This window comes from Sinohyriopsis cumingii, chromosome 6 (assembly GCF_028554795.1).
Source record: "Sinohyriopsis cumingii isolate HCF-2022 chromosome 6, ASM2855479v2, whole genome shotgun sequence".
Lineage (NCBI taxonomy): Eukaryota > Metazoa > Mollusca > Bivalvia > Unionida > Unionidae > Sinohyriopsis > Sinohyriopsis cumingii.
Genome location: NC_142966.1, coordinates 129,955,609 through 129,982,215, shown reverse-complemented (window position 1 = coordinate 129,982,215; position 26,607 = coordinate 129,955,609). Strand labels below are relative to the sequence as shown.

The 26,607-nt window shown below is 35.3% G+C and overlaps 1 protein-coding gene across 5 annotated transcripts in view; it reads left to right on the top strand.

The window, feature by feature from the left end:
• Positions 1-8,448: 8,448 nt before the first annotated feature.
• Positions 8,449-26,607, top strand: part of LOC149797956 (ras-related protein Rab-9B-like) — a 70,422-nt gene continuing 52,263 nt past the window's right edge. For 2 of the 5 annotated variants that reach the window (XR_016421922.1, XM_089963026.1), the window contains exon 1: positions 8,449-8,547. The gene's annotated coding sequence lies outside the window, so the exon portion shown is untranslated. Of the gene's footprint in view, positions 8,552-10,706; positions 10,801-26,607 lie in introns of all 5 variants that reach the window. The other 3 variants (XM_089963028.1, XM_089963027.1, XM_089963029.1) reach the window with 3 other exon arrangements.

Genomic DNA, 26,607 nt, shown 5'->3' with positions numbered 1-26,607 from the left:
CCGGCGTATAATCTGTTACTGAATTCTTTAGTAATTTTTTCCCCCATAAACAAGACGTTGCAAACACATTACACTCTATTTATTGATGCTTCTCTTCAACATAATAGCTTATTTTTCTAAAATGTTGACCTTTACTAAATTTTTTTTACATAATTGGCTTAGTTTGCTTAATATTTATTGCCATTTATTGGCATTGTTACGTTGGATTTTGTAAAACTAGCTATCAACGTGACCTAATTAATCCACTGAACTGCTGACAGAAACTGTCCACAGTAACTTTTTTCATTTTTATAGCCCGATTAGTACTAATATTAGTACCCTTACTCCTACCTTGTGGACAGGGTACTAATATGAAACTATATGTGTCAATGGAGCAAGCCTAATGTCAACAAGTTTGACCATGTTCCTTGAATATAATGAAATAAACTGAGTAGTCCTCTTATTTACTACCGGAATTATCGCAAATCATTTTAGAAATAGTTGTAAAATCTCGTTTACCTTTCTTATCCGATATTTTCGTTTAGATCGTCCGCCATATTAGTTAAAATAATGACTACTTACGTTCTCAGTCTCGTTTGTATGTGTGCCATAGAAGGATACCGAGTCCTTATTTGGAAACGTAAACAGATCGTAGTAAAAAAAAATATAGCGCGGTTTGAGTCGGAAATTATGCGCATTAAAAGTAAATACGATTTACCGGTGACTGTGAAATTCCCAAAAGAAGCCATTATTCGCCACTTGATTGATAATAAAATAGCGTAGAATAGCCAAATATGGTCTGGTAAGCCTTATATAGAAATGGGTCACGGCGAGAGTCTCGCGTTATCTGTCATGGCGGACACGGCGAGGTTAGTGTAACCATGCCAATTTGTTTTATCGTGTAAGGGCTTAATAAATTCAAAATAAACCAAACTTCTTTCATATTATACTTGTGTAGTAGATTTCTACACTATTTGTTTTTCTGAATTAAGTGATGATTTTTTTTTGCTCTATTACATGATATGGGATCAGTTCGTAGCCTCAACCACAACAAATCAAGTTGAGGCTACGACATCGTAGCTATAGCCCGATGAATAAACATTATATCTTTTCAAAGCTGTGCGCAGAATATGCCGACAACCAGGGATGTCATGGGGGGGGGGGGCCTCCTCGAATTTGCATGTGCTGTAAAATTGCTATAGCTATCTATACGAAAATTAACAAGCCCGTTAAGTTCTGCACCCCCCCCCCGAAAAAATGGAAATTACGTCCTTGCTATTACTATCTCTCTAATCTGTTATTCAACCTGAACCAATGCGTTGATATTTGCATAAATCAAGTTTTGCCCCCTCAATCAAGTCCCCCCCCCGAAAAAAGTTGAAATGACGTCCCTGCCGACAACTCGCGAGTCATGAAAACACGGGGGTGGTATCCCGTGCGTCCAAAATGAATATTTTTAACATAATATTCTGGTGACAAATGCCTCTTTTCAAATGGTAAGCATTGCAGTCATTTATTTTCGTCAATCGGTCGAGGGGCCCCGAGTGGCCGAGTGGTCTAAAGCGCTCTCCCTTATGGATCCCTGCCATCTCACTTCTGCCTGCGTGGGTTCGAGTCTCGGATTCGGCTAATGTGGGTTTGTGAGAAAGATTGCCAGTAGCTTCTCGTGGGTTGGTGGTTCCTTCCAGGGAGGTCAAAGACCCCTGCTAAGGAGGATAAACTGACATTGAAGAATAGATTCGAAGGATTAGTAGACGAAGGGTTACAAGAAAAAGAGGGTAGCATAACTGGAATGACAGAAAATGAACTCACGGGAGTCAAACCTCTAGCATCAACCTCGCTACCGAGGTGAAACAGAAAAAAGAGGAAAGCGGATTCCGGTTTAGAATCGCTCCAGGCGAAGGAGGATGGGGGGGGGGGGAAGAAACATAACACAAAATATGAACCATGAGAAAAATGGGACCACGAAAAGGAACAGTGCACACAAAAAGAAGAGAGAAGATGAAGAAACAGATGCAAGTGAATTTGACACAGAAATGGAAAGCGAACAAGACAGTGATGAAGAGGATGATGAGGAAGAAAGAAAATCTTAAACGGAAACCGATTATGAAAGCGAAGATGACACAAAAAAAAAACACTGTAAGGACTGGAATGACTGAAAACGAAACGGAAAATACATTACACGAAACAAACCAGACAGAAAGCGATACAATGGGAGATGAAACCTCGCCCAGCTACTGGGGTGGGGGGACCAGTGCCCTCATCTAAAATCACACAAAAGTAATTACTAAAACAATTTTAGAAAATAAACTTAGTGAAGAATAACCATTACTGCGACAACCTGGAGAGAGATAAAAAAATGGAAGGAACAAACTTCCAAGTTTTGTATATAAATGTAAATGGAATAAATAAGGACAAACTACTAAAATTCGGAAATGATTTGAAATATGACGTTTTATTCTTCCAAGAAACACAATGGTTTCACGAAAGAAGTTAAAGTGTCATGTGAAAATCAATTAAACGGGATTCTATTAACTAATGATTACGAAGGAAATGATATAAGGGGAGGGGGTAGCTACATTAATAAAAAATAAAAAAGGAGTAAATTGGGAAAGGGTTGATGAAAGGAAATATTTTAAAGGTAGACTTTTACATATAATTATTGAAAAGATCCATTTTATAAATTTATATATGCCGGCAAAAATGAACCATAAAAAAGAATTCCTAGACAAATTAACAAATTATCTAGAAAAGTATACTATGGAAAACATAATATTAGGTGGGGATTTTAACTGGGTAGGGGATAACATAGATAGGAAAGGGGAATTAACAACCAATGATATCAGGATCAAACCAGAAATAGAAAACTTCATAAAAAGACACAAATTTACGGATATATACAGGTACTTAAATATGCCAAGGAAGGAATACACTTTTTACTATAAAATAAACAAAGGAAGTAGATTGGATAAATTCTTATGTACAAATTTTAATTAAAAAATACATAGAGAAGCGGGGATTACGGACTTGAAAATTTCGGACCATAAACTTGTTTATATGAGACTATAACTTAAAAATAACAGAAAGTGGGGTAAAGGAAGGTGGATGTTTAATAATAGCTTACTGAAAGATCTTGACTTTATAAATGAAAACAAAAAGGAAATAAATACATTTAAGGAAAATGGAAATAGAGATATAATTCAGGAATGGGAGTTACTAAAGAAAAGATTTAAAAAGATAGCGATCAAATTTTCAAAAATAAGAAGTAAGAAAACTACAAATGGAAAAAGAGGCAATACAACTACAACATCAGAAAAGCAACACAATAGAATTAGATACAAAACTTAAAATTAGATTTTCTAAAATAATAGAGGAGGAAATGCGGGGTAGAGAAATTAGAACAGGGAAATATACAGAAATATAAAAAAAGCAGAGGGCCTGTACAAACGTGAAGAAATAAGGAAAGGGGGAGAGGAAACTTTAGACAGCCTAAAAATTAAGGGAAATAAGACAACTACAGACAAAACCGAAATAATGGAACACATAAAAGAATTTTATTTTACAGCAATTTATACAAAACACAAGGAATTGTAGATGGTAGAATTGAGGAATATCTACAAGACATCGAATGCGAGATGATATCAACAGAACATAAAAACTTATGTGATGATTTCATCTCGCAAGAAGAAATAATTAAAAGTATCCAATCATTTAATAAAGGAAAATTCCCAGGTGGAGACGGACTCTCCTCAGACTTCTACATGAAGTTCTGCGGGGAGTTGTCACCCATTCTAGAATGGTTATATAACAACATATTACTCAGAAATAAAACAATGACAGAAAGCATGAGGGAAGTGATCATAATATTAATATATAAAGGGATTAAGGACAGGGAAGATCTTAAAAAATGGAGGCCCATCTCCCTCTTGAATATGGATTATAAAATATTAAGCAAATTATTAGCAAATAGAGTTAAAAAGGGAATGGAAAACATTATTAACAATAATCAAAAAGGTGGACCAAAGGTAGGGATATACAAAACAATGTACTGAGTATAAAAACACTCATAGACTATATAACAGAAAGTGGACAAAAAGCTCTTTTGGTACTTTTTGAGCAAGAAAAGGCATTCGACAGATTGGCACATAACTACATACAAAAAGTCTTAGAAAAATTTGGTTTCGGAAGTAATTTCCGAAAATGGAATAACATCATGTATAATACAATAGCCTCAAGAGTACAGGTAAATGGAGCTATGACAGATAAATTTGATATCAAACGATCAGTGAGGCAAGGTTGCCCACTATCAATGCTATTATACGTAATAGCAATCGAAATGCTATGTATAAGCATACAACTTAACAAAGACATAATAGGTATAAAAGTTCCAAATATAAAAGAAGAGGTAAAAATGCTACAGCACGCCGATGATTGTACAAACTTTATAGGAGATCAAAATTCCTTTAAACACTTAATTAAGGAATTTGAAAAATTTGGAAAAGCATCAGGATCTCAAATCAACCACGATAAAACAGAAATTCTGAAAATAGGGAACTGGCGGGGAAACCACTCTGGATTGCCCCACACCCGATTAGAAAAAGAGTCAAAGCATTAGGTATTTATTTTGGAGTAGACGAGGAAAAGGAAAACTGTAAAAAAAAACGGAAGAGGAAATTAGAAAAAACGCGAATGTCTGGGCACTAACACCGTTATGCCTCATGGAGCGAGTCCAAGTGGCAAAAATATACATGTACGCGAATTTATACTATATCCTAAAATCCACAGACATTAGCAATAATACATTAAACAAAATAGATAATAAAATAATAGATTACATATGGGACTTTAAGATGCATTATATAAATAAGGAAACTCTCTATAGGGCCAGGGAAAGGGGGTGGGGGCTAGCCTTACCTCGCCCCATACTACTTAAAGTCACTAATATTTTAAATAGATTCAAAAGGCTAGAAGCAGAACCTAAATCACCTTGGGAGGGGATCTATATTTATTGGTTTGGTTTTACACTAAGAAACAGGATATATATATATATATATATATATATATATATATATATATATATATATATATATATATATATATATATATAAATAATAAACTTACAAAAAAATTAGAAATACCAAGAAAATTCAGAGGCATAAAGGAACTTTTACTTAAATACAGGGATATGAAAGATCTATGGGACAGGGAGGAAACACTTACGTACAATTGGATAAGGAAGACATAACAGGAAAAATAAAATGTAAAATAGAAATGGAGAATATACATGTCAACTGGAACAGAGCAAGGGTGCACTGGTCGAAACTAGACTCCCTGAAAATTCAAAGCCTCTGCTTCAAATACATGCATGATGCATGGTTGACGGGAGAGGCTGCAGTGAGACGGCATATGGTCAGAGTACCGCCAAAATGTCCACTGTGTAAAGTTGGACCATTTAGTAAATTACATACAATGACGCAATGTCCCCAATCAAAAGAAAACAGAATAAAGACAATAGCAGAAATATATAAAAATGACGTGTTCAAAAACAGAATATTTTAAACCTAGATGGAAACTTTAATAAAAATACATTATACAAAATTACTGAATATATTGTAACAACCATGAGGGCCTGTGGCCAAGTAATAGTAATAGGAAAATAAATACACTGCACCTTTACTTCAATAAAAAATACAACAGTTACATACATAACCAAATAAAATGAAAGGGACCACCCACGAGGAAAGTACGGTACTAGGACGCCATGGGCTACGTCACATGGCGCTATGCGAAGTGAATAGGCCCATGGAAGAGTTTGGAAAACACCCCCATGGGTGAAATATCTATAGATATACAAACAATATTCAGCTCTATTACATTATTTCTCTATACTAACCCTAGTACAGCTCCCTTATTGTACTACACACCCTTCAAGGGGAAATAATAAAAAAATTCTATTTAAAAATAATTTGGAAATTTTGGCAGATAACTAAATGAAAGATAACCTGCTCGAGATGGGTGAAATACAAAAAATAAACAAATTATCGACCCCACCTCGAGCACAGTTAATCTTATGAGACATGCTAGAGCGACACCCACGAGTACACACACACAAACCACTAAGGTTTTAGTTTCATATATTAGTACAACGCTAACTCGCCAAAATTAAAAATTACATAAATCTCCCAGTGAAAACATGATCACGGGAGAAGATAGGACAACTGGGTTCAAATCTGACAAAAATCTGCTGTCCCGACATGGAAACAAAAATATCAATCACAACATATAGCACACACATATATCATACACCGGACATAGGTGACCCCTAGCAGGGTCAACTATAAAGAACTAGGGAAGGAATGCCGAGAAGGTAATACAAATCATTCTCGGATGAACAACCACATAGATACACTAGGGATAAATTAGAAATACCCCCAAAAAATTTATAAAAAATAAAATTTCAAAATTCTTTTTCATAAAAATATACACACAACACCACAACACACCTTCGGGGGAAACACCAACACATAAACAATTTCCACCTTTGGCGGGGGGGGGGATCTGTCTGGTGCCCCCCCCCCCCAATCCCACTCATGAAAGCCCTTCATTCAGGTCGTTAGGGACATATAGTCCTACGACCTGACGGCTAAATCAGCAGTGCTTCTTGAGCACATAAACGCCTGGGGAATGTGGCACTAATTCCTTCCCCCAGGAAAATTTTACATCCCGCTGTGCGGAAGTAAACCCTTAGCACATACCCTTTTGGGCGCACGCGACGTAAATCCAAGTTTCTTTTTTGATTGATTGACTGATTGGATTTACGTCGCGTGCGCCCAGAAGGGCATGTGCGACGGGTTTATTCCAGTACAGCGGGATGCTTAATGTTCCGCCGTTATACGATGTCCGAGGGAGGCAAGAGGGCAAGGAACTCGGCAAGCCAGCCATGGATGTCGTGCACTCCCAAGAACGTCAGTCCGTACTTAGTCAAATTTAGTCTAGTTGTACTAATGGACAATAAAAAAATGCCAATAATGTGTTAGCTACCATGCAATTGGGTCAAATCAAAACAAATTGTAAAATTTTCCGTTGTCCTAACAATCGTCAAAATTCTAGTAGATAGGGTACGTTGTAGATAATATTAATAATAATAATAATAATGAGGACTTTGTATAGCGCCTAATCTTTAGAAGCTCTAGGCGCTTTACAACATTAGACAACACCTATAAGATATAAAAAAAAATAATGATATGATTACAAAAACAAACACCATGAAATTAGAAAACATTAAAAACATGCTGAGAATATTTAAGGTAGGAAACATTATTAGTCTTTAAGTTTGTTCTTGCAGTCGAAATAAGTGAGTTTTGAGACCCCCCTGAATGTGATCACGGTGTTTTTGTGTCTACGTTCAGTGGGCAATTCATTCCACGTTGCTGGGCCCTGGTATGCAAAAGAACGCTGTTTATATGACTTTGTTTTCATAGTGGGAATAATGAGTATACGATTGTCAGAAGAGGAGCGTAAGTATCTTGCTGTTGTATACACATGGGTGAGGTCGGATAGGTATGTTGGACTAGAGTCCGACAGTGAAACGTAGCACAGAGAACAAATTTTGTGTTTGATACTGGATTGAATGGATAGCCAGTGTAGGGTACAGAGCAGCGGGGAGGTGTTCTCTGATCGTGGTACTCTAAGTATGATCCGAGCAGCTGTGTTTTGAACTTTTTGAAGTTTCTGGAGTAGATATTGAGATGAACCAGACATAACTGAGTTACAATAGACCAGTCTTGAAAGTACTAATGAACACACAAGTGCTTTAGTGGCACCAACTGAAAGATATTTGCGAATTGAGTTGATGCGTCTCAGCTCAAGATATGCAGCCTTGCGTATGTTCATGACATGTTGGTGCAATGTGAGAGTACTGTCCAGAGTAACACCTAGGTTTCGTACTGACTGTGTGAAATTAATGTTGGTGCTGCTGATATTTATTGTTTGAGGTAAAGGATGTGAATGAGAAAGTCTTTGTGTGATCAGAATGGCCTCAGTCGCCCTATTTTTGTTTTTATTTATGTTTGGTATTTCATGCGCGCGTTGCACGCTTGTGTCCGACTGAGGCAAAGGAGGTAGTGACTAGAAAGGCATTCGACCATATGCAGGCAGTCGTCAGGGTTATGGTTAGTAGGGTTGGTCCAAGTAATCAATCAATCAATCACACACACAAACAAAATCAAAATAAAAAATATCCCCACCCCACCCTCATAAAAAGAAAATAAATTCACAAACTCGAAAATAAAAAATCTCAGACAAAATAACTAACCTTAACAGGATTTATTCAACTATAAATGTTATGAAAAATAAACTTTTCGTAAGAAAAGAAACGTTGGAGGTATTAAGGTCATTGACCACGAAGAGCTTGTTGTGCGGTATATCGAAGTTGAGCGTTTACATAACGCTGAAGAAATATTTCTCGTGATGGATCACATGACAATCAATGACGTCACTGGCCATCATGTCTGACAGAGAAAGGTTCGAATCAGAAATTGTGTAAATAGCTGTGTTTTCATTGTTCTCGTGAGTATGTGTTTTTTCACTATGCATAAATCTCGAGTCGGGCATGAAGAATTGTAAACACACGTGCACTGCATGTAGACGACTTATTTTTTCAGGTGGGATAGCTTTTCTTTTCCGATATGCGAGTCGGTGGTTTCCAACAATATTTCGGCTACAGGTGCACGTATTTTATACGGTGTTACACGAATGTTTCTTGTGACAGTTACGTTAACATTAGTAGGGACAAATGGAGACTGGCGTATCTTTTCTGGAAAGTTAGTTGATATGTTTTTCAAGAGTGAATGGCGATATTTGCTGAGAATCCGATGGGGAGTTGTAGATCACTGGATCCTCCCATTTTATTGTTGCACTAACAGTTGCGTTGGAACTTGTACATATATCAAATAAATGAATACTTAGTCTTAATGCATTTATGTATTAATTACAGCCATAACAAATAATATTAAAGTAAAGGGTTATTTAAAAGTTATTTCCGACCTTGAGTACTTTGCCAGTGGTGGTGGTATTTGATTTGACATTTCAGGCTAAAAATGTCTGTCGTCCTACACTGTCATACGTCCACCTAAATGTTTTTTGGATTGACATTTTGACTATAAAGTGGCATTGTATAGTGTCTTCATTGGTTGAGTGACATATATTTTAGTTGGTTGTGACGTGATGGTGGGTGAGGAATGCCAAAGCTGGTTAAAAAAACTTAAGTTTATTCAATGAAACAAAGCTATCTAATCACTTTTATCAAAATTATTTTTTTTTAATCATTAAAGAAACATACCCCATCTTCAGCATTCGTTGGCATTGTGCCATATTTTCATAGTTGTGCTTGTTATATGCTGCTTCAGTTACTTTAATGTTTCAGTTCATCATCTGTGGTGAAGTAATGTAGATTATATCATGATTACAAATATATATAAATAGTTAATCAACTACAACTACGGTGCTCAGAAAAAGTTTTCTTTAGACACAGTCCCATGGATGTGGATTTTAAAAATAATACATGTTCTGACTCCAATTCCACAAGCCCAGACTCCAGTCTCCATGAGCCCAAAATTACCCCATTTTTATTAATGTTATTTGTCATATGACTTTGTAATTGCTGCTCTTCAGATATGAAAAAGTAATTTGTTTATTTGGATTTTAAAATATTTCATGGAAAGCAACATTTTCCTTAAGGTCTGTCCTGAGGTCAGACATTGTCCAGTTGCTAATCAATATCCTCCTTACTCAGTGTATCAATTGTTTATGCTTGTTAACTTTGTAAGCGTGGATTACAATGCTCTAGTGTGCACCTGAGCAAAGGACAGCTCCATTATTTTTCCTTAAGCTCTCACTTGAAACATCTTGAACAGTACAACTGCAATTGAACAAGACCATTTTTGTAAAAATCAGAATACTTTAGTGTTTTTGCTGAAATCATTCTTTTAGTAAGTCATTTCTTTTTATCTAAACTCCGTCAAAGGGTTGGTCGATTTTTAGTCAGACTCAAAAGCACATACAGCATGTAAGTTCCAACTTGTAGTTAGTATTGCTTAAAACCAATATCAAATGCATAATGAGAAACATGGGAAAAGTTCAAATAAGAGAACAAGAGCACACACACACATATAATTGATACAAATATATATAGTATTCTTGCTTTGCTGCCACTTCTCCATTCTTCTCTCAGTTCAACTTATGTCAAAAAGAAGTCACTTCTCTGTCTGGCATGACCCCCAGTAAAATTGAATAAACTGCTGTTTAATTACTTAAATGGTCTGAATAAAATAAAAGTGCATCAGTGCATGTGCAAGTCCATTTTTTGACAATAAAAATGTTTATAACACTTTACAGGAAAAACTGGACAGATTTAGCTTGCAGTACGTGAAACATCACTATGAAACTGATTTTTGTCAATTAGACATTTGTCCTTACTCCTCCTCTTTTGCTGTATGGGTTTACATATTTAGTTCTCGGACAGATTATTGGCTTATGCACATCAGGCAGTTTACTGGTCTTAGCAAGACTTAGGTCAGTGATTAAAAACCTATGTTTTCTGGCCCTGCAAACTAAAAAATGGTAAACTATGGTATCCAGTTTTGTAAATACTGTAAATTTGTGTCATGCATTGGCCTATTAAAGAGACAATAGTTGTTGTTGTTGTAGGGTTTAACACCATTTTTCAGCACAAGATTGGCTATACATGGCAGCCAGTATAAATAGTGGAGGAAGAACCCGAGAAAACCCTTTAAAGAACCACCGACCCACAAGACGCTACTGGTAAGCTTTCTTACATACTCACATTGGTCGAACCCACACAGACAGGGGTGAGCTCTCAATGATCCGTAACAGTGAGCGCTTTAAACCGCTCAGCCACTGAAGACCCGACAGAATAGTTATAGTTTAGTAGTTATCATTGAGAATTGATCATGATGGGGGAAAATACATCAAGTTAAAGTATATGTTAAAAAGCATGGTTTTGACCCTGTTTAATTAATGTAACTGATTTTATTTGTGTAAATTTTGGATAAACATTATTTTGATTACACTGGTTAAAAGTAAGAGATTGAAGTTGTTTATATTTAGTATTATTTAATCACATCAGAGTAGGTCACTTTGACCAGCATTTGATGTATCTGTGTCATTAACCTACATGTTTAGGGCAGCTAGATCTATATCTTTGTGTATACTGTTAGTTGTAAGTTTTGAGGCATTATTCCAAAAGTTGGTTAATTGAATTGACTTTTCTCTGAGTTATTAGTTTCAGATCATTGTATTCAGCACTATGGACACTGTCATGAAATTAACGTGTTTATTGGTCATAGTAAGTCGAGGTTCACACTGTCCTTAAAACTTTGAATTCGTATTTGGTTCTTGAAACTCGAGTTTGATAAAAGGGCCATTTTTCTAGGAGTTTGAAAAGTCCTTGAATTTTTTTAAACCTTGAAATCCTAAAAGATATAATCATAATGATATAAGAAAAATAGTGATTTAACAGAAATATATATTAATTAAGATGGAATGTTGTGAGTTCCAGTTCACCGGTGTTTACAACAGTCTACTGGTGGAATAATTTAATGAGGTTACAGGTAACTGGTGCACCCGTGAAAGTATACCAAACAAGCACATTATTTTATCTGCTAACCAGGCTTATTAACAAGCTATAAACCATTAACAGAAAGCAGTGTGTGTACAATTCATATTGGGGCAATGAAGAAGCATACAAGGGAGGGATTAAACCTTTTAAGGGAGATAAGTGGATAGCCTTATGCCATGTCTGTGATCATGTAATAGACATGTCAAGGAAAGGGGAATATGCACTGAACTTGCACATGAAAGATGCGAAGCAAATAAAGCATAAACTCAAAAAATATTGTTTGAAAAAGAACTTTGCTAATATACTGGAAAAGGAACTTGTTAGTGCATAGGGATGTTTGACTATATCCCCTCCCTAAATTTGCAAAGGCCACTTAAATGGTACATTTCAGCTTTTGAAAGGTGGGGTATTATAGATACACGTGAGCAATTTTACAAATCATTAGAGGACACTTGTTTCATTCAATGTTGCCAGATAGTGATCTTGCTAAACAGTTCAGATTTTGTTTGAGGAAGGCAGTGTATGTGTGTTTGATATTGCAGAACATTTTTAAAAATATTTTGAATAATGAATAAAGATTCAGTGCTTGTGTAAAAATAGTTATTAAATTAGTGAAAATGAAGTATATGACAGTAAATAATGTTAGTATATATAAATGAGATCTTGTTTCTCTTTTAAAACTGAATCATCCTTACTGTTATGAGAACAAAAAATCATTTGTTTAAAACCCCCAACTAGTGCTTCACTTGTTAGAAGCTGAAATAATTATGAAATCTGTTTAAAGCTGTGTTATGGTGCACATAGAACTTGAGTGATTTCGAGAATTAGATTATGTGCTGAAAATTAGTTTATAAAAAGGTTGCCAAATAACTTGTTGAAAATTGGAAAAGTTCTTGAATTTATGAGTTTTTCCTCTAGCCATGGACTAAAATTCTCTTTGGTGTTTTTTTCACCCTGGGCTGCTTGCAGCAAGATTTTCTTGTTTTTCATGAATATGCATAGATGTACATGAAAATACATCATCAACAGCACAATAATACAAGCTTTTACACTTGAGTTAATGTGTCCTTTTTATCAATCAATGAGTGAGTGTATTTAGAAGCAAAACATTGATTGGTTCATTTACTTCATTTAGTTGGTATCATCATGAGTGATCATCTTTCAAAGAAAACTGTACTCGGATTAATAATAATGGTTAAGCAGCAGATTTATTAATATTCATTGGAAATAATGTTATTTTATTGCAGTAATGAGTAAGTTCTGATGGTTTAAATGCATTTTCGTTATGTATTGAATTTACTGTGTCTGCTGTGTTTATGCTTGAGAGTTTCAAACACTATGTCAGACTATATTTACTCAGATTTTAATTCCACTTTACTTATCAATGTTTTCCTCCAAGTCCTGATATCCGCCACTGTCCAGTTGCTCAAGCAATGTTCTCCTTACTGATTGCACTTGTAGAGTTGATGCTCATACACATTTAAAGTGCTTTCTGATTTAAGCAGTTGATCTTTATGCTTTTTGCTGTTGTTCATGGGACAGAACACTCAGTCATTTTTTGCTGTAGAGACTCCTAACATGATTTCAATCAATTTTACAGTTTCTGAATTTCAGGTATTGAATGTTTAATAGTTGTGGCATATACCTCACTCTTGGGATCTTGGACTTGGTATGTTGTCAGCTTTGGCATCAGGTTGATTTTACTGTCTGTGTGTTTTGTCATGATCTGTTGTTGTTGTAGGGTTGAATGCCATTTTTCAGCACAAGATGGGCTATACATGGCGGCCAGTATAACTGATGGAGGAAGAACCCTTGCAAACCTCGGAAGCACCACCAACCCAGGTTTTCTCACGTACCCATGTTAACGAGCATGAGACTCGAACCCACACAGAGGTGAGATGGCAGTGATCCGGAAATGTGAGTGTTTTAGTCCACTAGGCCACTCGGGACCCCTGTCATGATTGGTATTTTATGGATTTGGAGCAGTTTGTTTTGTGAATGCTGCATAAATCTCCACATGCTGCTCGGTGAGAATTGAAACCTATGAATGAAACTGGAAATCCAGGATTCTTTTTTAAATTTTAGTTAGTAAAAACAATATATTGGAGTTTCATTTTTGGTTTATGTGGATGGGTCACCATTATAAATAAAAAAACTTCTATATAACATTAGAATCTGCAGCTACCAACTCTTGGAACTAAATGGATTAAGATGCACTATAATTTATATTTTGTCATGTGTGCTTTATAAATTTAAAACTAACAAACAATTAAATTAAATTAAATCAGATATAAATTAAATCAAATATACATAACATAATGCACTAGCAGATCTGGGTCTGTGCAGTATGTTATGAGCAACCAGTAGAACAAACATTATATACAATGATCTGCCAGTGCATTATGTGACTGAAGATCAGTATCTGTATTGTTTGCAGCTTGACTCAACTTATAAGTGAGTATATGATATTTGTTTATGACCTGTTAAATAGTTGGTCCTCCAAGTGGTTCAAACACCAATTATTGCACATTATTTATCTGTAATTACATAAAGCACATAACCCAAGTTAATGTGACATAAGGCATAAATAATATGCATTATTCAGGTGTATATATTGTTACATGTTTAGGGTCTCATAAACAGTAACAAGAAAAAAGTGAAGATAAGCTCTGTAAAATTTAACAAATAATATATTTTCCTTGAAAAACAAGGTAAAAATGAGGAAAAGAACTAATGGTTTTAAGAATCAAATCCAAAAATAATTCAAGAATAATCCAAGACTTAAAAATTAAAAGTCATAGTAATAAAATGTTCTAATGAATTTGAGTTTGTCAGTGTAAGGCTAGATTGCAGTTGTTGATACTGATCAGCCTAATGACCTTCCTGCATTTGGGGATATAGAATGTATTACCTCATAGTGTACACTGATAACTGTATGCTCATTGCCAGACAGGGATCCTGCTTGTTAAATCCCCAAGGAAGTGTACATGAAACAAAATCAATTATTAATTTTGTCTTAGAAATGATATTGTTATTGTTAGGAATTATATTGGTTAAGTTAAAATGTATTACACCAATTAACAGAATATGCATTATTCATTTGTATGATTAAATAGGGCCAAAAATTGGACTCTTGACCACATTTGTTTCTCACATAATACATGTAGTTTAGTGTTCCATTAGCACGTTTGGACTGTAACATGAATTCCATCTTTGATTCTACATTGATTAAGGGAGCAAGCTAAGGATAGTATATTTGGTATGTATCACAAGATCATGACAATGAAGGTGTTGAATCATGGCTTCCAAAATGGGACTTCCTGTACAAGGTGTCTCTTTGTTCACAAACTTAATTTAGTAATCATGTTCATTGTTAGGGAATGTTATTGAGGGCACCTATGGTTCCAAAAATTATATTTTTTGTGATCACATTTGGAACAATTGTCACTCTAAAATGTTCACAGAGCTTAGACAGTTAATGGTCTTATTATACTGTATTATAGTGGGTTACTATTGTCATGCCATATATTTGCATATGTGTCATAATGAAGGCTTGAACATTTTTTATTTTTTGATTATTTTTGTGAGCATAAAATTGTTTTTTGTTTTGTTGGTTTAGTGGCACTTTTAACACATTATTGGCTATATCATGCTGAGAAAATAGGAGCCATGTATATTGGTAGATATATACCATTGATCACATTAGCATCAGGTTTTGATATGCTGATGGTATCATGCACATATAGATATAAATATGCACATTGTCTTTGAGATAATCTCAGAAATTGTTGCATTTGATATGCTGAATTTACTGAAAATTGGTGGCTATTGAATGGCAGTAAAATATGATTTATATTATTTTCCAAAATATTTGTAATATTTTGTAAATTCTGTATACATATTTAGTCACTATATGAAATTCATAACAATAGCTGCTGAGTTCAGAAGAAGAAATTGCAAGATCAGTGTGTTTCAGAGCCGTAGATAAGCAGTATATTTGCGTATGTTATCCAAAGAAATTGACTTGTAATGCATAAAGAAATGTTAAGTCCATGTTTGTTATTGATGTCACACTTGATTACTGTAAACTAGGTTACAGTTATGGTGAAATTCTGAATGTGTCATGAACATTGAGATGATATTTTGTGATAGATGAGAATGCATCTTGGTCACTAAGCCATTTGATGCATTCAAAAAGGCATCAGTAATATCTTAAGGGCCTGTTGGGTATGATTGCCAGTTTTTGTTCATTGTTTTCCCCGCTGATTCCCTTAAAGTATGTGTGGGTTTTTAATAAGAACTACATGTACCCTCATACAAGTCAGGTCTGACTGTATATCCACTTACAAATCATGTCTGACTATATATCCACTTTAAAAAAATCATGTCTGACTATATATCCACTTACAAGTCAGGTCTGACTGTATACCCACTCGCAAGTCAGATATGACTAAATACCCACTTACAAGTCATATCTGACTATATACCCACTTACAAATCATGTCTGACTATATCACTTTCAAGTCAGGTGTGACAATATCCACTTGCAAATCAGGTGTGACTATATATCCACTTACAAGTCAGGTCTTACTGTATACCCACTCACAAGTCAGATATGGCTAAATGCCCTCTTACAAGTCAGGTCTGACTATATATCCACTTACAAGTCAGGTCTTACTGTATACCCACTCACAAGTCAGATATGGCTAAATACCCACTTACAAGTCATATCTGACTATATACCCACTTACAAGCCAGGTCTGACTGTATACCTACTTACAAGTCCGGTCTGACTGTATACCCACTTACAAGTCAGGTCTGACTGTATACCCACTTACAAGTCAGGTCTGACTATATATCCACTTACAAGTCAGTCTGACTGTATAACCACTTACAAGTCAGGTCTGACTGTATACCAACTTACAAGTTGAGTCTGACTGTATACCCACTTACAAGTCAGGTCTGACTGTATACCCACTTACAAGTCAGATATGACTGTATACCCACTTACAAGTCAGGTCTGACTGTATACCCACTTACAAGTCAGATATGACTGTATACCCACTTACAAGTCAGGCCTGACTGTATACCCACTTACAAGTCAGATATGACTGTATACCCACTTACAAGTCAGATATGACTGTATACCCACTTGCAAGTCAGATATGACTGTATACCCACTTGCAAGTCAGATATGACTATACCCACTTGCAAGTCAGATATGACTGTATACCCACTTACAAGTCAGGTCTGACTGTATACCCACTTACAAGTCAGATATGACTGTATACCCACTTACAAGTCAGATATGACTATACCCACTTACAAGTCAGATATGACTGTATACCCACTTACAAGTCAGGTCTGACTGTATACCCACTTACAAGTCAGATATGACTGTATACCCACTTACAAGTCAGATATGACTGTATACCCACTTGCAAGTCAGGTCTGACTGTATACCCACTTACAAGTCAGGTCTGACTGTATACCCACTTACAAGTCAGATATGACTGTATACCCACTTACAAGTCAGATATGACTGTATACCCACTTACAAGTCAGATATGACTGTATACCCACTTGCAAGTCAGGTCTGACTATATACCCACTTACAAGTTAGATTTGACTGTATACCCACTTACAAGTCAGGTCTGACTGTATACCCACTTACAAGTCAGGTCTGACTATATACCCACTTACAAGTCAGGTCTGACTATATACCCACTTACAAGTCAGGTCTGACTGTATACCCACTTGCAAGTTAGGTCTGACTGTATACTCACATGTCAGGTCTGACTATACCCACTTACAAGTCAGGTCTGACTATATATCCACTTGCAAGTCAGGTCTGAATGCAGACAGCGGACCCTTCAGCAGATCGCATTGATATAAAACTGCTGGCATAACAAGCTATCCTGTTCATTGTTTTCTTCATGAACCACAACTGTGTGAATCCCCCACCCCATCCCCTTCTTAAAAATGAGCAGGTGTGCAAGAATGGTGAACATTTGATTTTATAACAAAAATCATGTAATATTTGATAATACATGTACATGTATTAGCAAAAATCTCATTTGGATCATGTAAATGTTTGACATGTAGATCAACCACTATAATCAAGCACATACTGACTTTCTGCAATGGTGCAGTGAAATTCATCTATTGAATGTCTAATTAAGAGCAATTTTAACAGCAGTGATATATTACTTGATATCATGCGTTGCTACCCCTTTCCTTGACATATTATCCCTAGTCCAAGCTAAATATTCCCTACTTTGCACTGCTACATCTTTCCTTGACAAAATGTCCCCAGTCAAAGTTAAATATTCCCAACCATGCATTGATACCCCCTTCCTTGACACAAAGTCCCTAGTCCAAGTTAAATATTTCAGACTATGCACTGCTTCACATTTTCTTGACACAAAGTCCCCATTCCAAGCTAAATATTCCCTACCATGCACTGCTACCCCTTTCCTTGACACAAGGTCCCCAGTTCAAGCCAAATATTCCCGCTTCTAGTTAGTATAGTGATTGAAAGGACAGAAAATAATAAACTAGATCTCTGTCTGATTCATTAGTCGTACCCAACATATGGAATATCCTTCTCCTTTTCCGTGGACACCTGTGCTCTTAAATGTGTCAGGACACTCAATAAACTTGCCCTTTTTTTCATCTTTAACCAAAATATTCCTTTAATTGCTGCTTTTAGCCATTTTCTCTCCAGAAAATTTGACTAAAATACTTGACAGATGCATGTTATGAACTATTATTATATAAATAGGGGCCCCGAGTGGCCAAGTGGTCTAAAGCGCTCTCTATCATGGATCACTGCCATCACACCTCTGTCTATGTGGGTTTGAGTCTCGGGCTCGGCCAACATGGATATGCGAGAAAGTATGGGTCGGTGGTTCTTTCCAAGGTTTTCCTGGGTTCTTCTTCCACAATTAATACTGGCAGTCATGTATAGCCTATCTTGTGCTGAAAAATGGCATTAAACCCTATAACAACAACAACAATAATGTAAATAAAAACAGATCATTTTCACGTTATTTGTTATCCTTTTAATTTGAACACCAATATATGGATGCATCCATTGATGCAAGCATGTTCCTATTGTTCTGTCAGAATGTGGGTAACAGGGTAAGAGTTAAACAGGTGTAACTACTTATAAAATCTACAGACACAAAAATGTATACATCATCAGAAAGAACAAGTTGAATATGGCGTAGGATGTGTTTAAGCCATTACGCGGAGATAATTCATAAGTGTTATAAAACCTGTTCTTTTTGTCCAATTTGGATCAAAATGAAAACATGGTTATGTATTTATTACATAGTCCCCCTTTTATGCTTTTTAAATATATTTGGCTTTGTGATATGAATCAGCCAAATAAGATTCAGTATATAATAAATGTAAATTACTTACAATGGGTTGAAATTAGTATTATAGACTACATATATGTATCTATGTGGCTTGGGCTGTTGACTGCCCAGGGCAGCAAGATAGAGTACTACTCTTGACTTGATCACTGATTGAAAGGTTGTGCTTGGGAACTCCCTTAGTGCCTTTGGCAGAGTAGGACAGTGTTTCACTGTTCATTCATTGAAGAATAATAAGAACTGACAAACTAAACTAAAGAATGTTATTCAACATGACACAAACGGGGGACTGCCATTTGATAGATTACTATTTTTCGATTGTCAATTCACACTGTATCAGTGTCATCAGAAAAGAACATTGTTAAATTGGCTTGAAGGTAAACATAGAAAGTATTGTACCTTCTAGATTTGAGATATCTGAGATATTGATTGATGGACATGTGATTGCATACAGTCTTGGAATTTTGAATACATAAAAGCAGGGATTCTCCAGGATTTTCACAGAAGGAGAACTAGAGATTATTCCTGAGTATTTTCATAACAGGTTATTTTAAATTTTCAAGTGACAGGTTAGTTTTTTATGAGAACAGTAATAATGGACCCCAGGGCTCGGGAGATTTTTGTCATGCAGTAGTCTCTGGGACAGGTGGGTTGGAATAGATAATCATTCCAGTCAGCACTTTACTTAACACGATACACATATGTGTACAAACTACACTAATTGCACACTTACAAAATTGATCCACTGGTGCTATTCTTGATACAGTAGTGGATTCAGACCATGCAAATATTATGTTTGGGATGAAGACAGCGAGTTTAAAATGTTCTAATAAGTTTCCTCTTGGATAAATCTATGATAAGAGACTACTGTTTGCAGATTCACAAATAGCCTTTGAATTCTTAATGATGTTACATTTACATCTACACTTCAGTAATTGTTGTATCACTTTAATTTAAAAAGAAGTTGGCTTTTAAAGAGCTGTGATGTGTACGAGTTATATGCATGTGGTAAGCAAAGAGTCAGAAAATGTAAATTTTTTGTAATTTTTCATTTGGTCGAACAGTGTTATGCATGCCATAGGTTAACAAATTGTTTAGAACTGTTGTCACAATGATGCCAGCAGATATTTCTATATGTATGTAGTTACATTTCCAATGAAAAATGTTAACACAATAATCCCTGGCGATGAGTTAACGTGGTAGTAGCATACTGCCAAGCTCTGTAGCATCATGGTCATCATCATACAATAAAGTGGGTGGAATTATAGAAAGGTAGAGAGATGTAGCTCTACAACGATACCAGATAATCGGAAATTTCTAGTTGCACTACAAAATACATGGGGAAAACCTCATTTTTTGGACCCAGTTTTTTTTTTTCTACCCAAAATTCGCCCGTGGTCGGAATCCGATTTTGAGTCCGGATTTTATACTTTTTGGTCTCAGATCTAAGGCAAACCAGTATGAACTGCAAATGGACAGATAAACCTTTGCAACAAGTAGCATAAGATGGGCATTTGGAATAAAGAGCAGTCTCGATATAAAAATAATGGCTCCATTTAGCACAAAAAAAAAAGAAAAAAGAGAACTCCAACTTTTACCCTTCTGCTTATGCGCGAGCCAAATAGCCAATAAAAAACAATGTTTCTAACACAACTAGGCAGTATGTTATTGGATGATCACCTGGATGTTTTCGGATGTATTCGGAAATAGCTATCAAAATGTGTTTCCTACTTGAATTTCAGGCGAAAACGACAAAAACCTCCAGGTGTTAATGTTGTTAACTAATATTTGAAGAGTTCCAAATATTTTGATTTAACCAACTTTTGTACAAGTTATCCATTCCATTTATCTCCATGTCAATACATAAAAGTTGCCAATCAAAGAGAATCTTGCAGATTTACTGAGTTCAGTATACGATGATTCAAGTTGAATTAAACCATTTGTGTATCTTGACATTATGTGCTTTATCAATAGGGTATAGTGGGATACAATAAGTGAAAATTAATGGGAATTGGCAAAGACACTTAAAATCCTTCTTCTCATTGTAAGTTTGAAACATTTTTCTTGTGAAAAATAATTACACTACTCCCTCGATAACTCGCGAGCCCACTTATAACGTGGGGTCAGGTGTAGATCCCATTTGTTTACAACCAGAAAATACATGTACCCCAAAAATTGATCTCTATTTATTGAACTTAAAGAAAATCGCAGTCAGAATTGGTAATGAAAACTTTGATGTATCGCTCATTTTATCGTCGAAAATGGTAGATAGAACCTGGAAATTTTAATCAACACTATGTAATATCAAATTTAAAAATAGGTCATACAATTTTTTACATTTTCTTTCCAAACGACATTTCTTGTACACCGCATTTAACGATATGTAAGGAAATTTTGATCAATGAAAATGTCACTTATGCCGAGTGGAGGCAGTACATAAAAAATTTTCATCAATTGAAATTTGTGTTCTAGTTCTATCTTTTAGTTCCTTTTAAGTGTAATAGTCATAAATGCAATGTGTCTTCTTGTAATTAAGTGCCAACCATGTTTTGATAACTGACTTCCAGAAGTATTTATTGTATTGGTGCACTGAATTAAAAGCTGGCCTCCTTTGTATTATCAGGTTAATTATGTCTTTAGAATCAAGTAAAGGAGGTGAATTAAAAAAAAGTTATAAGTCATGAAAAATCCTACAAACTTAAATCTAGCGGCCCCGGTTATATGTCGGGTGAACTCTATTTGATCAATCAAACACTTATAATCGTTACTGTGTATGTAACATAAACTACCTTAAATTAACTGACTCTTTCATAACTGTGATCAAAGATAACAAGGCAGCCAAGCAAAATGAATACTTCATAAAATAAAGAGCTTGATTTGACAGATACGAACCATTGTGGGCGAGCGAGTTTCAGAGAATTCTTGAACTTTCACGTAGATATATCCTCAAGGATGATAAGTTTCATTATTACTTCCAATGAAATCATGACATCAGTATTGTACTACAGTAAAACCTGTCTTAAGAGACCACCTGTTTTGAGAGACCAGAATCTCCATGCACAGATGTATTGATTATATATTGTTACAACCTGTTATGAGAGACTACCTGTCTTAAGAGACCATTACTTTTTTGGCAGAAGGGGTGATCTTTCAAGACAGCTTCTGCTGTAATTGAACAATACAAAAATTGAGTTTCAACATTAGACGATTGTCTTACGAAATAAATGTTGAGTGTTTTTGAAAAAAGGAATCTTGTTTGGTGGTGTATCAAAGGTTAGTCTAGTTCCCTACTCTGTGGACTTCCAATTTGGCAGGATAATATTAAACAGAACTACGGGAACCAGACTCATCAAGAAAACAAAAATCAGTGACATAATACATTTTTCGCGTACACATGTTGGTTGTTTAAACCAGTTGGAACGATCCTGTGTTGGACATAGCATGTTGTTAAAAATTATTATCATTGTGATTGTAAAATGAGGATTCAGTCAGTAAACAGTCCAGTTCCCTAACGCCGCTTTCCCCCCAACCCACGGTTTTCTCGAAGTCAAAGCGATTTTTTTCCTTCAAGTTTTGGAGGTCCCTCGGTACATTGCGCCTCGCTTTTAATGTGGTCTATGTTTGTGGACCCCGTTATGCACAAGTTATCAAGGGAGAGGTGTACTTAGAGAAATACATGTATCAGTTGGTGTCTTCAATTTGGCCAGACAAAATCAATGAAGAAACAGTTCTGAAAATACAAGTTACCTGGGGTGATTGTAACACAATCTGACCAGATCAAAATTCACACGATTTTGATATTCTCTGTCCGTTTTCTACAGTGTAATGATACCAAGATTACTGGAAATGTTGATAGAAATAAGAATAACCTTAAGAAATCTAGGGCTTTGTGTAAAACTGTATCTTGACATTTTAGTATACAAACCTTGTGGTGTATTATATATTAAATAAAATGGGCCATATACTTTACACCATTGTGTTCATCCCAAACAAAATGTATTGATGATATGGACCCAATTTAGTGTCAGTTTTTCATGAAGTACAAATAGAAGTTGGCTTCCTTTGCGACATATTCTTGACTGAAGAAAACAGACAGTATGTACAAAAGAAATTGATATCGGACAATAGTTAGATGTTAAGCAGTATTGGCTGCTTGTGAAGATAGAAAATGCACACAGATTAATTCTCATGATGGGAATCTGCATCTGTTCAGCCCAGAGAGGAATACATAGCCACTTTTTCCTTGGCAAAGCCACAAAAAGAAGAAAAGTGGTAAATCTTTATCATTTATATCAGCACAGTGGCAGCAGTCATGGGTTACGACAGTGGCATTACATAAAGCAGAAACATTACCACAGAACACTGCATTTCTGTCGGTCATTGTACAACCTTGCCAAGTGCAGTTGGTAAATGTACTTGTCAGGAGGGGGAGTAAAAATAATTTAAAGTGTTAAATGAAGGGGCATTGTTTTGGGAAAAAGGGATGTGTTTTGCAATAAAAGGACTTTATGCAGCTGAGTCCTTTGTAAATTTAATCTTTTTAGGCATGCAAACGTAAAAAGCCATTGAGGCTCTTACATTAAATAAATATCAGAAATAAGAGGAATCAGTAGAAAATACACAGTTAATGGAAGTGTTTTACACATGGAAAAAGTCAGAGGGGAGGAGCTAGAAGGTTACTGGGGATAAAGGGAAGAGTGACCTGTAGCTGAAGCTCAGTTTAAAACCAAAATTCAGTATTCTTTTATGAGGGAGTAATTGAGACATGGATGGAGAGAGAGTAATGGGATGAAAAATCTGATTATTACTCTATGATCCAAATATGTAACATTAGTAACACCTTTATTTATTGTAATATTCTTTGTTTACGTGGGCATTTAAAAAAACAACAAGTTATTGTTTTAAACATTCAATAAATGTATGTGTACATACCAAAATTTAAATAAAAGTTAAATAATTATCCTTTTGTCTGGGAAACTTGAATTTAATATTATTGTATGTTTAATTAATGCCAACAGCATTTTTAATGATAGATGCTTTCACAATATATTTTTTATAGTTATTCTTTTCTCAGTAGGAAATATTTTATACTTTGCACTATATATATATATATATATATCTATCTGTGTGTGTGTGTGTGCAACAAACTGACAATGAAAAGTGGTAAGCTAGTTAAAAACACCAGCCTGGGTGTTTCAACTCAATGAGTCTTTGTCAAAGGCAAATGTAAATCAGAGACAAGACAAGCAATAAACTTGAAATGTGATGAAATCTAATGGGATTAAAGCTCGAAGTGTGTTGAAATCTAATGGGATTAAAGCTTGAAGCGTGTTAAAATCTAATAGGATTCAAGTTGAAAATGTTTCACCCAGTTGGTTTCAACTTGACTGCTGATCTGGTAAACTAGTTGGCTTTCCACATATGTGGCCAATGACATTATTATCCAAATTAGAATGATCTTAAATTATGATTGTATTTTGTTTCATCCGAAAATATCTTGCAAGCACTTTGGCTTGCCCCCTTCCCCCATCTTCCCTGGCAGTCACAGGTGATGCTACACCACTTTGTTGGTGAATTCAATCACAAATGGACTTTTTAGACACCATAGTCAGATACGCCAAATATTTGCCAAAATAATTTCACACTCACCGCCTTGTTGTAGATATTTTGATCCTAATATTTTGACATGATCTGCTTTGTCATGTGGAACAATATATCAATATCAGTGTAAAATTTATCAAGCATAGCTACCAATTATCCCATTTGGATATTTTGGACCTGAATATGGGTGTATGTTTTTCTTGTAAAAAATTTCCTTGTAATTTTCTGTTTCGAACGGGCATCCAGTTCCATTCTATGAGTAAATGTATTGCATGTATATAGGGATACAGAGTTCTGAAATATTATTGGTTCATTCAGAATTGAGGCTATCATGCCAGTCTTTAACCACCATATTGGATGGTGCAAAGCATGGCCGCTATCACCGTATATCATCTTTATCGTGTCGAAAAAGAAAGCATAAGATTCAGAATTTTCTTCTGCAAATAAAAAAGGAAGGACAATTATGCCATCATGTTTATATTTGTGAAACCATCTAGTAAAGAAGAAAACTTTGAATTTTTCAAATTGTGTAATTGTGATTTAACTATTGGGCATGGAGGCTTCCATGACATAAAACATCATGAAAAGGCAGATAAACATCAGCTTGCTGCTTCATCATCAACGGTACAGCCTGAATTTAACATTTAATATCAATACCAGAGAGAACCTGGCTGTAATTTATCAGAAGTTCATTTTACTAAATTACTTTTTGAAAGGAAATTTCCCTTTTCAGTTGCTAGTGATACTTGCAATTTAGTTTGCATACTTTTTCCAAACAGTAAAATCAGGGATGAACTTAGGCCTATTGGACCAATTGGACCCAGCGCATTGCTAGTTTTTAAAAATAAATATATAGAGAGTATTTTTAAATCGATGGGAGAAAATTTTAAGTTCAGTATGACATAAAACTTGTTTTAAAGTTTATTTCCCAATGCCATGCACACAGGGGGCCTCACTAAATGGTCCAAATCAGGCCCCATGTTTGCTAAGGTCAATGCTGAGTAAAATTGAGACGGATTACTCGTGTGCTAGAACGAAAGCAGTCATCTGAGTTATTTTATGTTAGGCTTCTTTCTTTCCCACACTCTAGTGCTGATTGTGAGAGGATTTTAAGTTCAGTGGTAAAAAATCACACAGAAATCAGATCATCAGTGAAAGATAGTACATTTAAATCAATAATTGAATAGACAAGGTGTGAAAAAGGCTCCAATAACAGCCTGTATCTGATGACTTATTTAGAAGGTGAAAGAATCTTTGACATTAAATAATTAACCAAGTTATTATCCAGCTTTATTGATGTTTTAGATAGTTACATATGCATTCAAGTTTTAAAAACTTTTTTCATAGGTATCAGTATTTTTGTACTCTGTGGTTGGCAGCTTTCAATTGCATATAGATGTTTTTAGTTGACACAGTGAAATATTTGCAAAACCCTCAACCCCCTTGAAGAAGAGGTTTGATATTTTTGTTTTAATTCTTGGCAAAATTAAGGCCTTAAATTGTCACTTCATCTCAATTTTCAATGTAAAATTTATCAAGGAAGCACTGGAGGAGGAATGTTTTAGATGACATAGTGGGAAATATGCCTGTATTAACAAGCTCTTGTGTGAGCCCATTTCCATCATTTTCACCTACCAGTAAAAATATTTATAAAAATAATCATATGACCGAATCGCTAGTTAAGTTTGAACACAAAATAATGAATACTATTGATGAACCATTAGTAAGTTTGTTTTTGTGTCATTAACAAACAGAAAGTTAAATGACTAAATTTGTCATGGTTTGATTACCAAGCTTTCTCTGTATTTGGCCATTTTGTTTTGAACACTTGACAGTTTAGAGTCACTGTTCACTTGACTCCATATAGCAGCATGCATGCATGATGCATATAAAGCAGGGAACCAGACTATAAAGGGCCAAGATGCAGCAATAGCCTCATGGCTTTAATTCTCATGAAAGGGGATGAGTGAGGGATTAGTATGTTCTCTTTCAGTGTCCACCTAGAAA